A 12,161-nucleotide genomic window follows, 5' to 3' on the forward strand; every position below is an offset into this window, starting at 1 on the left:
ATTCACTTTGGCCCTGAATTCCACCTCAGTCCTGTCTATTCTGGTTACAGAGATGGAATGCTCGGGGCACAGCGAGGAGGTGAGAAGGTAGCCATACAAAGCTGAGTATTTTTCAGCCTTCAGAATGAGGGCTTTGTTGGCATAATTTGTTGTGACCAATCGGAGTTCCCACAGTCCACCTCTGGTTGGGGTGGAATCTCCCTTTGACCAGGCTGTTTCCTGGGGCGGTTGAAGAAAACAAAATTTCGGATGCTTTCAGATGTGCTTACAGGGAACACTCAGGTCGGATGAAAAGGAACCAGGGAGACAGCTCAGTGGGGAAGGTGCTTGTTATGCTTGAGGATCTGAGTTCAAATTCCCAGTGCCCACAGCGTCTGTAACCCTGGCGCTTTGGGGAGAGGCCCAGGGTTCTGTGGTCAGCCCACCTAGCTGATGCTGTGAACTATAGAATCGGGAAGATATCCCATCCCCCAAAATAAGGTAGAAAAGCAATCAAGGAAGACATTGCAACAACTTCCAGCTTCCACATGCATAGGTGAGCATATCTGCACACATGTGTACATACACATATAACACATACAATAATGAAGTGACACATTTCATCTCTCCAGCATGTTCCCCACAGTGAAGGGTCAGGCAAACAATCAGATTCAAAGGCCACACACATAAACTCACAAGGCAAGGATGCACACTGGCTTCAAATATCCAACCTACATCACCCAAGAGAAAGGGAAGCATGACTTGGCTACAGGGCAATATACACAATAAGAGCAGGGTGTCAGCACCCAAGAGTAGCCTCAGATTCTGCAGAGAGAGAAGAATGACAGGGTCTTTGGGGTGACATTAAAAAAGTCCAAAGAATCCAGAGTAGTGACTGGTTCATAGCCAACGATCAAAGGGTGATGGCCAATATCATTTCAAACTGGGAACAATCTAGACAAAATCTAGAGTACCACTCTACCCATTCTGCCATTCCATTTGTATTGTTTTTAAAATTTTTGTGTTTGTATGTGTGTAGGGGTACATGCATGTGTGGAAATGCGTGCGTGTAGATATGTGCACATGTATGTGGAAGCCAGACATCACCCTTGCATGTTGCTTCTCAAGGCTCCATCCATATTGGGTTTGAGATAGGGTTTCTCACTGGCCTGAAGCTATTCAAGTAGCCTAGGCTGGCTAGCCAATGAGCCCCAGACATTGCCCTGCGTCTGTCTCCATAGCACATCATCATGGCCAGGTTTTAATTTGGATTCTCAAGATTATCCATAGCATCATGGAGGTCTTCTTGCTTGCATGGCCTCCTATTAATCACTATCAATATGCCACATGGGAAACAGGTCTTAGCCATCTCTCTCTCTCTCTCTCTCTCTCTCTCTCTCTCTCTCTCTCTCTCTCTCACACACACACACACACACACACACACACACACACACACACACACTTTCAGATGTCCAATATCTTGGAACTAGCAACTTGGGACTAATTAGATTGGTCTGACCTTCACTGCCACTTGGAAGGAGATGGAAGATCACAAAAAAGTAGCAAGGAGAGATGAGAATCGAGGCCAGGATGATAGGGCGTAGACTTGGGAAGCAACCCAGTCATTCCAAACGAGCCTGGTGTCTACAGCAATGAACCTGACTGCAGACTTGATGCTAGTCCCTCAGAGGGGAGTGGCCAGGGCCAGTCTAGATGGACACACAGTCATGAAGGGGCTCAGGTATCTGGCATGGGAGATGGTGGGAGTGTATTCCTAGTGAGGAATACACAAGGCATGTACAGCTCATTGGCTCATTCCCTGAGTGACATCTTCCACAGATGCTTTATCTAAGAAAAGGCCTGACCATCAAAGGGAGAGGCAGCCTTGGCTTTGTCCATTCTGGGCATCTCCAGAAGCTGCCACACCAGGTCCTTGCCTGAGGGACTGAGAGGAACAGCTTGGTCCAGCAGTCCATCGTTTGAGCCTTGAGCTCTTTACATGACAGCCAGTCCAAGGGGGCCCAGTGACAAGAATCACAAGCCCAGAGGCCACAGCCACATCTTTGGCTGGAAGTGCTTGGCTATGCTGGAGTAGGAATGCTGTGCTGAAACTGGTTAAAAGCCTCAGACCTGGGATTGGGCTGTCCATGGCAGCCTTGGCTCCCATAAAAGAGCCCAGAGAGCATTAGCAACAGCCACCAACTGCCACATCAGCGAAGCTGGCTGGGACCAGCTGCACAAAGCCAACTGGTACCAAGTCTCCAGTGCTCACTCAAGATAATGGCATCTCCAGGGTGGCGCCACGTACCCAGAGACCTGAAAGTTTCCATTTGTACTGAGTGGGACAGTCTCTCTCAGCTGTACGACTGTCGCCGACCAACATTAGTGCTAATCTCAAGTCTCCTTCTAAGATGGGTTCTAATATTCTCCCTGCATCTTAAGTGTAGATGTCACAGCCTGACTCCCAGTGCCAGCTTTAGCAACCCTCCACTCTCTTTAATGTCACAAAAACTAGCATCAGCTTGCTGCCCAGAGCTCTGGCCAAAGGGACTCAAACACATCTGTTCCTACCTGTTTTCACACTCATCTGCCTATAAACTTGCCACTCCTCAGAAGACCACTCCCCACTTCAAAGACACCATAGCCTTGTTTAAGGATGTACTCACATATACACTTTTTTTTTAATCTTGAGAAACCTGGCTTAGCAGGTGAAAATGCTTGCCCGCAACAAGCTTCATGACGTTAATTTCAATCCACAGAGCTCATGTGGTGGTGGAAGAGAACTGACTCCTAAAAATTGTCCTCTGATTTCCACACATGTGCAGTGGCTTCTGTGTACACATACATAAAATGTAATACTTTTTAATTCCTAAGAAACTTACTTTAAAAAAAAATCAATGAATGGGTTCATCAAGATTATAGAATAGCCGGGCGTGGTGGCACACGCCTTTAATCCCAGCACTTGGGAGGCAGAGGCAGGTGGATCGCTGTGAGTTCGAGGCCAGCCTGGTCTACAAAGCGAGTCCAGGACAGCCAAGGCTACACAGAGAAACCCTGTCTCAAAAAACCAAAAAAAAAAAAAAAAAAAAAAAAAAAAAAAAAGAGCACGCGCCTGTAATCCCAGCACTCGGGAGGCAGAGGCAGGTGGATCTCTGTGAGTTCGAGGCCAGCCTGGTCTACAAAGCAAGTCCAAGACAGCCAGAGCTACATAGAAAAACCCTGTCTCGAAAAAACAATTATAGAATAGAAGATCAATATCCAAAATAATGATATTTCTATATACTTTCTTTAAAATGTTTATTCATTTTTTAAATTTGTAATCATCCATGCACGAGCATGTAACTGAAGTCCCTGTGACGACCAGAAGGGGGCATAAGATTCCCTGGAAGTAGAGTTGCAGGCGATTGTGAACCAGCTGATGCCTGTGCCAGGAACCAAACTCTAGTCCTCTACAGGAACAATACAGGGTCTTAACTGCTGAGTCTTCATCCAGCTTTCCATGAGTAAACTAAAAATAACCTGTACCTCCAACACAACCCTGATCTTAGCTGATTTCTTTATGGATACTGACAAGTCCATCAATTCTAAAGTACATACGGAATTGCAAGAGATTCAGAATCACCCAGACCACTCTGAAAAGAACAAAGAAGGCACATGCACACTCTGGTTTCAAACACACTAACTTCCAAGATGCTATGGCTTAAAGAGGAACATAGATCAATAGCACGAAATTGAGAGTCTGGGAATATACTTGCTTGACTATAATAAATTGATTTGGATAAGACCAATGCTTTGTCAAAAAGTCATGATGAGGGTAAATATGTGGCTTAGTGGTAGAGCATTTGCCTAGCATCCACAAGGCCTTGGCTTCAGTCCTCGGCACATCTAAGGACAAAACAAACAACAACAACAAAAACCCTTAAAGTCCTGGGTTCAATACCCAGCACCACATAAATTAGACATCGTAGTGGTGCATGCCTGTAATCCTAGTCCTTCCAAGGAGACGCAGCAAGGTTAGAAGTTCAAGGTCATCCCCAGCTACATGTAGAATTTGAAGCCAGCCAAGGCTATTTAAAAATCTGTCTTGAATAAAAGGGAAGGAAAAGGGGAGGGGAAAATCATTCTGAAAAGGTGGTCTTGGTGCTAGGGAGTTCTCCGACACAGGCTTAGGAAATCAGCCACATACTGGGCCAAGTTATCTACCCTGCTGAGCATGTGCCACATATGAAGGAGGAACACACACGCCAGTCAACCAGGATAATGAGTTTCTGAGGACTTGCTTCAGTCTGAATAAGGCTGAAGGCTGAGACGTCCACATCACGTGTGCAGCTGTCACTGCATCTCTGTGGGTCACTGCCTGCTCTTCCTTTCAGCACACACCTGCTAGTCTTGCAGGCTCTGTGGTCCTGTGGCAGGGTAGACTCCATCCAGCCATTTCTTTTCTTTTCTTTTTTTTCTTTCTTTTTGGTTTTTCAAGACAGGGTCTCTCTGTGTTAGCCTTGGCTGTCCTGGACTCGCTTTGTAGACCAGACTGGCCTTGAACTCACATTGACCCGCCTGCCTCTCTGCCTTCTGAATGCTGGGATTAAAGGCGTGCGCCACCACGCCCAGCTTCATCCAGCCATTTCATCTGAGTCTTCATGATCTACCAGGATACAAATGCCAGGCGGCCTCACCATAAAGGCTTTTCTCTAGAAGAAACTGACTGACAGCAGTGTTTGCAAGCTGTGCTGCTCAAGCCAGGTTTGGCCCCTAGACATAGAGGCTGATATTTCATGAGTGTCTCCAAAACTTTACAAAGAAAGAAATTACACCCTCGTAGCTGCAGCTGTGGACCCAACCTTACCTAAGGAATCTGCCTGGATGGACACAGCCTGGTACCTAAAGGAGAAGAGATTAAAGCTGCAGGACAACGGTGCATAAGGCTAACATGGACTTGAGCTCCCCGAGTTGGTGAGTGAGGTTGGATTCCCCCACTTCTTAGCCTCTAACTGGCTGTGTTATGGAAGGTCTGTCCATTCCCTGTCAATCCCAGTGCAAAATCCAACAAGACAGCAGGTAATCTAGTACCGGAAACAAGTCCTTCCCCCCACACCGCTGGCTGAGGAGGCCCTCAACCTATGATCATTAATAAGATGTAAAATGACTTCTTAACACCTCATTTAAAAAGCAAATAAACATAAGTGGTGAAAACTGAATAGCAAAACATTCTGGTGTTACCAATGCTTGTTAGACAAAGGCAAAATAAACGAAGATGTCTAGAAACTTGGGACTTTAGCAGGGAGACAGAGAGCTCTCTCCCTCTTTCTGTCATAGGAGTTAGGGACATCAGATGCCAGCAGCCAAACCACCTAGGTTATGCTCAAAGAGGGGAGCTTGTCCTCTCCTAAATTCTCCTCCTGTGGCCTTTGCTTTTTCTAGAACCCAGATGCAGTCATTTCCTTCATCCTACTAAGAGGCCAGAGGAGAAGGAACGACGCTGCCTAGTTCCAAAAGGCATGTGCCTTGTCCCCAACCCAGAGAAGGGCACTGCTTTCCTACAGCAAACCTGGGCTTCCTGACTTCGTAGCTCATATCTCACGCTCCAAAAGGCCAATTATCAAATGATTACAAATTGTCTTCTGAGAGAAAGTAAAAAGCTCCAGTGCAGCCAGCCAAGGGGAGCTGCTGGTACCCTGGCCAAGGGGAGCTGCTGGTACCCTGGCCAAGGGGAGCTGCTGGTATTCTGGCCAAGGGGAGCCAAGGCACTGGTAGTTTGGCCAAGGAGAGCTGCTGGTGCTCCATGCTGACAGTCTGTGTTCACCAATGAATGAAGTCAGCCTGTCAGGTGCTGGGTTTACCCAGCAACCAGCTACACAATCCAGACAGCGTCTGCATTTTCAAGCTTCCTTAAGGGTAAAATTAATTAAACACTACCCGTCTTGGTCTTTAGTGGGACTTTGCAAGAAGTAGATAGAAAAGTGGCTTGGAAGCCATGTCATGCATCAGGAATATTACACATTATGCAAAGCAACGGGATGGAGATCAACTCCAGAAAGACATCTGAGAGAAAAATATAATATAGACTGGGTAATAGATGATAGTAAAGCAAAACAAAACTTTGTAGACTTTCTTGAGTGTAACAATAGCATTATAATTATTTAACATTTTCAAAAGAACTGTGCTCTCAAGATGTTCTTTTAAAAAAGCTTCACTAAGAAATAAAAAAAAGAGCCAGCAGAGTGGCTCACGCCTTTAGTCCCAGCACTCAGGGAGGCAGAGGCAGGTGGATCTCTGAGTTCAAGGCCAGCCTGATCTACAGAGCAAGTCCAGGACAATCAAGACTACACAGAAAAACCTGTCTAAAAATAAAAATAAAAAAATAAAAAGGAAAAAAAGACATACTGTAAGTGGGACAGAACATTGGGACTAGTGAGAAGAACATAACTGTCCATAACTCTCGTGTTTGAACACCTTTGGGATAAAAACAACTTAAATAAGCAATTTATAATTTTCTAGGACATTAGTTAGCTTTCTGATGGTCACATCACAGCCCAGAAAACCTGCTTCCTTCACAAAACACTTCCCAACTAGTCATCCAGAGGTCAGAGGGTTAGGGAAGAGCCCAGGGGAGGCTCCCAGCTGGAAAGGAAATAATAAAGTATCCTGGAAGAATCTTGGTGGGGAATCTTGGGGGGGTAGGGGGTAGGGGGCTTCAGAATGGCAGGCTTCAGCGTGGGCTTTGTGCTCAGAACTGGATTTTATTCCCGGTGTTGCCACTTCATGTGTAAGTGATTTTGCTTTTTAACACAAAGGCCACAGGGGAAAAGAAATACAGACGACTGAGAGCCTGTCAGTCTCCTTGGCTTCACAGATGCCCAAAAGAGAAAAGAGTAGCATACGGAAAAGGCAAAGCCTGGGAAGAAGTGAAAATTTTCTCCAAGATGCCGTCTGTCCAGGGAGGCTGGCTTTTTCATGTGTGAAGTGACCCAGGAAATGAATGCATCCTCCCTCCACCCAGTCCCTTGCCAACTAAGTACACTACGCATTACTGGTTCTCCCAAGACGACAAATGGGCTTTGGAGGGTGCAGGCACACACACATCCAGTGGTGATGTAAGGAAGGGCTCCAGCAGAGAGATAGGAGCCCTCAACACTAAACCAGGGCCATTGAACTTCCGCCCTTCGGTGAGGGGGAGCGGGGAGTATCCACTGGGCTGATTTTAGTATTTCTTCAACCCCAAGGACCTGGAGGAATTAAAATTAATTTGGGCGTGTTTCTGACGTCGTGCACTTCTCAACTGAACTGGAGCTTTCCTAGCCACATTGGGTAACTCAGTCCCCTGCTCCTCTCAGGGGCACCACCACCCCCTACCGCGCGTTCTATTTTATTGTGGTATTGGTTGGTTGGCTGGTGAGAAATTTTTAGTAATCTCTGTAGTGGAGGGCCAGGGAGTGATGAAGAAAAAGGAATGTTTCTTCCCATCATTTCTATTGGGGGACTGAATAGAGACACTACACCCTACGGCTTCAAAATCTGGGGGGGGGGGGGGGGTAGGGGAACGACACCACCAGTAGGGAACAAAGCTGGAGTAGGACAGAGGGACCAAAAGGCTTGCGTGTTTGCGGTTAGTATTGGGGACCTCTAGTCTAAACACACCAGACTCTACACACCACCCAGGGATTCACCAGTGCGGGTTCTTTCCTCCTGCTGCTCACTTCCTCCTGGATAACGGCGGGGGAGAGGTTCCCAGGGCGACTTGGGAACGAATACTTGACGTCGGGGACCTTTCCCCTGCTCAGTTCACGGAGCTCTCGCTCTCAGTTGAGCTTTTCCAGCAGGCTAGGTAGAAAACCCAGTTGCAAGCTGTGCGCTCTACAGCTGCTGGACGCTCGACCCCACGGTTCCCAAAGCCACACTTAAGTGTCTTCCCTGCTTCCTCCCGGCTCCATATCTCAAAGGCCAGAACTCTGTCCACCAGACCAACTTTCTGATGCCCCTTTCCCCACTCTGCACCCTTCAAGGCAGCCAGAGTGCGCCCCCAAGGACCCACGCCTCTGTCCGGGAACGCCCTGGGTCCCCAGAAGGCAAGCAACCAGCTCCTTTGGTAAGTAAATCGACTCAGTCAAGGTGGGACTGGGCGGCGCTGCTGGCTTAGGGTGGGGGGTAGGGGGACCTGTCAGCCTGCACGTCCTCCCGCATTCCTGACCCGAGCTGGCCTAAGGGAGGAGGGGGGCGGAAGGGGGGAGGGATGGAGCCTAGGGATGTCCCCACTAGCCCACGGGCCGCGCGCGAGAGGGGTGACCAGGGTAAGCGCTCTTACTTGGCAGCAGGGCTCCGTGGTGGCCAGGCTGGGACTGGGCTCTCAGCGGTGGCCCCTCCGCGCCGATCGCCGAGGGCCTGCCTGCCGAGAGGCAAGGCGAAATTCAGGGAGGCGCGCGCTACAGTTGGGGCAGGCTTTCTATCCCGAGCTTTTAAAGAGAAACTTGCGGCAATCCCCTCCCCCGACTCCCCCCGCCCCGCTCGCCCCGAGGCGGTCTCCAGTTAAGTCCAGCCTCCACCCTTTGTTAAACTTCCTCAGTTTGTCCCGGGATTAGGGGTGGGTAAGGGAGAGAACGGATCAGCGGGGGTTGGGGCTGGCCGCTCCCGGGACCGCACTTTTCAGACTGCGCGGAGAATCCTTCTCCAGAGAATTCTGCACCTTCCACCTCAGGGTCCCGCATTCACCAGAATTAAGGCGGGAACAGAATCCAGCTCCTTACCTGAAAACTAAAAGTTGAAGTCAAACGTTTTCATTCATCTCACTCAGGCTCCACTTCCCTTGTCTGGAAAACGGATTCTGAATAGCAAACCCAAACTGCTAGCCTTTCAGCCGGGAGGATCACATCTGTGCACTGGGGCAAGACAGAAAAATAGAGAGAAGGGCGGGAAAAGAAGCCAGTCGTTGGAATCTGACTGGAGTTTAAAACTTTATCCCAACTGATAATACTGAAGCTGCCTGTAGAAACAACGCTGGTCTTCCTAAAGACTTTTCAAGCAAGAAGTTAAGATAAACTAAAAAAAAAATCAAGCTGGCATCGAGCTCTGAATCTAAATAATGTCCCTCACAAAACCACCTAGCAATTCTGTTTACAAACGAAATTCTTTCGAGATAAGAAACCAGCTCATTTAGTTTTGATTTGTCAACTTCAATGCTAATTTTCGCTTAATTTTTTTAATCTTGTAAATGGCATCCTTTGAGCAACGCAGTTTAGAAAGCCATAAGATGAACTATGGAGCCAGGGTGAAGGTGCCTGAGGGCATCTTCTCAACACTCTTGAACTGTGTGTGTGTGTGTGTGTGTGTGTGTGTGTGTGTGTGTGTGTGTGTGTGTGTGTGTGTGTTGTGGAGGCCAGAGGTCGACATCTGCAGTCTTTGTAAATCTCCACATATTTAAAATTCTTTCAGAAGTCCGTGCATACATACGATGCCTTTTGATCACATTCATTCCCTGTTCTTCTCCCTAACTTCTCCCCGACCCACTTCCCATCTCCCCAGCTTCACTTTTTCCTAAAAAAAGAAAAAAAAAAAGTAACTCAACAGGTCCACTTTGTGCTGCCCATATATGGATGGGTTTGGGGCCAAGCACTGGAGCATAGCTGACCTAAAACAAACCTTAACAAAAATTAATTCTCCCTCCACAAGAAGGCATCAGTTTTCTTTTTTTTTTTTTTTACTTTTTTTTATTATTAATTTATTCATATTACATCTCAGTTGTTAGCCCATCCCTTGTATCCTCCCATTCCTCCCTTCCTCCCACTTTCCCCTTACTCCCCTCCCCTATGTCTGTGTCTGAGGGGGATCTCCTCCCCCTGTATATGCTCATAGGGTATCAAGTCTCTCCTTGGTGACCTATTATCCTTCCTCTGAGTGTCACCAGACGTCTCCATCCAAGGGACATGGTCAAATATGGGGCACCAGAGTTTGTATGAAAGTCAGATCTCCTTCTCCACTTAACGGTGGAGAATGTCCTGTCTATCGGCTAGTCTGGGTTGTGGGGTCCTCCGCAAACTATGGCAACAGCCAAGGAAGGCATCAGTTTTCAATAGCTCCTCAGCTAGGGTTAGGGGCTGCTCCATGCTGGAATGCTGACTTCCTGGGTCTTCTGTAAGCCTACTGCAGTGGTCCTATGGTGTCCAGAAGACACTGTTTCATGCAGCCCTTCCTGACCTCTGACTCTTAAAATCTTTCTCTCTTTTTAGCTATCCCTGAGCTTTGATGAGGAGTGGTATGGGATATAGATGTCCCATTTATGGCTAGGCACTGCACACATATTTATTCTCTGCACTTTGACCAATTGTGGGTTTCTGGATTAACTGCCCTCCGCTGCCCAAAAAGGCTTCTCTTTTGAGGTCTGAGTGATGCACTAATTAATGGCTACAGAGACATGAATGTAGAAGGCAGTTTGCTATAGCAAAATGTAATCTTAGGGGCTTATAAGCTTCGCAACCATGGGTTCTTTGCAATATTTATAGCACCAGATATTTATGTGTTTTCTCCTGTGGAGTGAGTAGGCCTTAAATAGAATTAGAAAGCAGTTGGTAATCCCATAACTTTTGTGACATTATTGTACTAACCCATGGACATATCTTGCCAGGACTTTTCATTGCACCTTTCAGGGTTCACAGATGGATAAGACTGTTGTTGACTTTTCTCACCGGGCAGCCTGCATAGACCTTCCAGTACTATGAAATCAGGGATGAAACTTCCTAGTCAGTACCAGCTTCAGTTCTCCGTGTCTCCTGACTAAAAGTCCTTGGTTGGCATTGCACTGGGGTTCAAGTGAGAGACTTTTCCTGGAAAGACATCACACACACACACACACACACACACACACACACACACACACACACACACACTACTTGGTAGCCAAGCAGGGATCAACAGAACCAAGACCGAATTGAGAAGAAATAGATGCACCACCTCTACAGTGGACGCTGAGACATCCCCTGAAGCTGTCCCACCGAGAGTAAGCAAGGCAGCCTTTTCCCATGTGGCTGAGTGACTCCACCTACAATTCAAGCCAATAGCATGAGAAGGTTGGGTATCACTAAAAGGCCCTTGTGAACAAGCACTGGCCAGCACCACCCAATCCCAGTTGATGTCATGTGACAGGATGCTCCTGGCCCTGGAAAGACCACCGCACACACGTGGGAACGATCTGAGTCAATCAGCGACTAATGTGACCATATATGGCTTAATGCCTCTGGTCTGTAGTTTATGCTCCCTGTGATAGCTCCTTATTCACCCAATCAAATTAGAAGATAGCACACCCTCTTAGAAGTCCCCTAGTGCCCTATGAAAAGGCCTGCCAGCCTTTGGCTGGGCTCCCACCGTTTTGTATGGATGGTGTTGATTCCTGCATGCAGCCTGTTTCAGAATAATAAACGCTCTTTGCTTGTACATACTATTTGAGTCTGGGGGTCTTCCTTCAGTGATTTTTGGACCCTTATAGGTACAGCCAGGAAGGCCAGAACTAAAACCAAACAGTTTGAGCTGATCCAACCAAGGCCACTGGAGTGAAGAAAAGCACAGAGCCCACATGGAGATGAGGAAGCCAGATGGCTGATGCAAGTGCCAGACTCTTTTTCTGTTGTATTAGAACTTGATAAATAATAATAATATTTTTATATTATTTTTAATTATTATTATTATTATCATCATCATCATCATCATTCCCTTAACTACTGTATCCCAGGACCAGTTCACATTCCCTTGGGATGGGCCTTTAGAGTGTTGTCCCAAGGTTACTTCCGCATTCTCGCTGTCATGGATTGATGATGGCCCAGGACCTTTTTCTCTTGTCCTGCCTCACCTCTGTAAAATGGCTTCATTACATAGATGCCATGTATAATGCTAACTTCTTAGTGTTTTACAGATTTTTTAAAAAATCTAATGTTTAGGGAGTAATAGACACTTTGCCTTCAGTGCTCAGTGTGCTGTGCTGGGCCTTCTATTGGTCCCATTCTCAGCTTGTTTCCCTGTTGCTAAAGAAGTAGATGCTCGAATGTTTGCTTTTAAAGAAAATAAAATGGGCTTTTTTTCTTTTAGGGTGGGGGAGCATCTAAGAGACATACAAGTGCACCTAAAGGCATGAGAATGGGGCTACCCACAAAAGTGCAAGGGCTGGCCGTAGTTGTAACGTTCTTAAGAGAATTTTGGGG

The 12,161-nt window shown here is 47.1% G+C and overlaps 1 protein-coding gene across 3 annotated transcripts in view; it reads right to left on the bottom strand.

Annotated features, from left to right (window-relative positions):
• Window positions 1-8,816, bottom strand: part of LOXL2 (lysyl oxidase like 2) — a 94,259-nt gene extending 85,443 nt beyond the window's left edge. Inside the window, exons 1-2 of one of the 3 annotated variants that reach the window (XM_084767689.1) lie at window positions 8,721-8,792; window positions 8,282-8,362 (exon numbers count right to left, since the gene is read on the bottom strand). The gene's annotated coding sequence lies outside the window, so the exon portion shown is untranslated. Of the gene's footprint in view, window positions 1-8,281; window positions 8,430-8,720 lie in introns of those variants that run through there. The other 2 variants (XM_084767690.1, XM_084767688.1) reach the window with 2 other exon arrangements.
• Between the last annotated feature and the right edge of the window lie 3,345 nt (window positions 8,817-12,161).

Source organism: Acomys minous, assembly GCF_964271855.1.
Source record: "Acomys minous genome assembly, chromosome: 18".
In the NCBI taxonomy this organism is placed as follows: domain Eukaryota; kingdom Metazoa; phylum Chordata; class Mammalia; order Rodentia; family Muridae; genus Acomys; species Acomys minous.